At 35.8% G+C, this 2,300-nt stretch overlaps 1 protein-coding gene across 1 annotated transcript in view; it reads left to right on the forward strand.

Annotated features, from left to right (window-relative positions):
• FREM2 (FRAS1 related extracellular matrix protein 2) overlaps window positions 1-2,300 on the forward strand; it is a 230,825-nt gene that overhangs the window by 46,166 nt on the left and 182,359 nt on the right. The window lies entirely within an intron of this gene.

The following is a 2,300-nucleotide window of genomic DNA, read 5'->3' on the forward strand; positions in this document are numbered from 1 at the left end:
GTGTGCAGGAGAAAATAAGCAAATAATTACCGTGGAAGAAAATCCCACTAAGTGAGAAGAGATCCCATGAATTAACAGCATTTGATACCTGGTATAAAACAGATAGTTCTGAATTTTTATCTTTAGATATGTCGTGTAGATATTTGAAATGTTAGAATATTTCCTACTACCAATTACTTCATGCTCAGTTAAACTGTTGACTCCAAGAGAAATGTGGAATATAGGAGTGTGTATTACTCCCTCATATTTAGAAGAAGGCAATACTCAAGATGCATAAATTCTGAGCATCATTAAAATCTTCTTAAAAGAATATAACTAGGTTTGACAAAATTTCATGTCTCAGCAGTTCTTTAAAGTTGAAATTTTGAATATCATTCACTCTTAGATTTTCAGTGTTAACATGACTGCATATAGATCAGAACTTGTCAATTCAGGTTCCATATCAGTTCTTGCCAAATTCCTAATTGGACTTTGCTCATCTATAGATGTTTCTAGTTAAATAAAAATTGCTGCTTATAGTAAAACTGTGTACCCATTAAAATTTGTGGTTTATTTTAACCTAATAACTACTTTAGTTATGACAGCCATTATTTTCGAAGTGAACTATATGCGGATGTCAATTCAACAAGTGTCTCTTGAATTATTTATGCTAGGGTCTCTATGGCAATTCAAAGATCAGCAAGATGTAGCCCCTGCCCAGAAGTGGTGTGGAAATGGGTAAAGAACTGACATTGGAGTTAGACAGAACTGGATTCAAATTCTATTACTTAAGTGTGGTGTCTCTCGCTGTGCAGTCCTTGTAAATATCACTGAAGCTCACTGAAAGAACTGATAAAGATGGAGTTCCAGAAGTAAGAAATCATCTTAGCAAGAGTAGTAAGGTGAGTTAAGAAGAGACTAATAAAAGAATTACCAAATCTCCATGAAAATTCAATACTGAATCTGTAGAGAACACTATCAAACATGGTTTCGGGAACCTCCAGCAAAGCTTAGAAGCCTGGCTGTGGGGATTGGAGCGGGCGGTGTCGCACTGGCTTGGTAAATGGTGAGACACATTACTGTATTATTGGGATATTGTTTCAGTAGCTGACAATGGATAGAGAACTGTTAGACGTCCAAGTGAAGTCAGAAGAGCATCTTGGACATGGACAACATGAAGGAGGCTTCATGGTGGAGGTTTGGGGGTTTGGTTTTTGTTGTTGTTTTTGGTTACTTAGACAGAGGATGGCAACAGATAGGGGGGAGAAGAAAACTGTAAGCCAGCCGCTAGAGGTCGTCAAGTAAAGAGGAAGGCTGTCTCGGAGGTCTAGCCTAAAATGCAGCATGCAAAGAGGGGGAGAGTTTTCAAGAGATGGCAGCATCTGCTGCTCACTTTGTAGGAAGTGTGTAGTAGGAACAGACCACCTTCCACTGGAGAGGACTTCGGGGACAGTGTTTTTTTCCCTGATGATGGGAAGATTCAGTGAAGACAAAGACATGGAAGACCATAGAAAAGCTCAAGTGCATAGAAGTATTTTCCTATAATTGAATAGTGGTGAAAAGAGCACAGTGAGTTTTCTTGAAGTGATTCTTACCCCTACTATCTACAATAAATTGACATCTTCTGTTCTATTTCTTTTGTTCACATATTGGTTATAACCCATCCACTAAAATGACATCACTTACCACTAATAGAATATGTTAGGAAAAAGTTACAGTAGAGAAATTTTTTTGTGTAATCAAAAAGTTTTCAAGTATCTTTAATTCATATGAATTTACAGCAAGTGGTATGATTGAAACAGAGGCATAATATTATCTCTCAGTTCAAATTCCTTTCCTTTGTTGTACTGGTTTAAAAATGTGTTGGAAAACCTATGCCAATTACCTAAGTGAATCTTTGTGCAGTATATGCATGTATTGAAAAAACTCATTGTACCCCACAAAAATGTACTAGCAAATGTAAAAAAGAAAAAGTTTTATGAAAGAGAGAAAAAAAAATTATTGGGCAAAATACTGCTCATATTGACTTTAAGGAAACATAAGCTGCCTGCTTTGACAAAATGTCTTATATAGAGCTGTCTTTAGTGCTTAATTCACGATAAAAATGAATTGTTAACTTTTAAGCCAGAAAAAGTAGTTTGCCTAAACAAATATCTAGGAAGCCCATTAAATAGGTTGCATAGGTTAATGAAAGGAAGGCAATCCTTTATATATACTAGATCACTTTACAGCTACCTCTTATATACTCATCAAAGACAATTTCAAGTGGACAAACCAAGTAAAACAACCCAGTACTAAAGAAGTTTTGATTTGTAAAAAAA

Source organism: Galeopterus variegatus, unplaced genomic scaffold (assembly GCF_000696425.1).
Source record: "Galeopterus variegatus unplaced genomic scaffold, G_variegatus-3.0.2 Scaffold1418, whole genome shotgun sequence".
Taxonomy (NCBI): domain Eukaryota; kingdom Metazoa; phylum Chordata; class Mammalia; order Dermoptera; family Cynocephalidae; genus Galeopterus; species Galeopterus variegatus.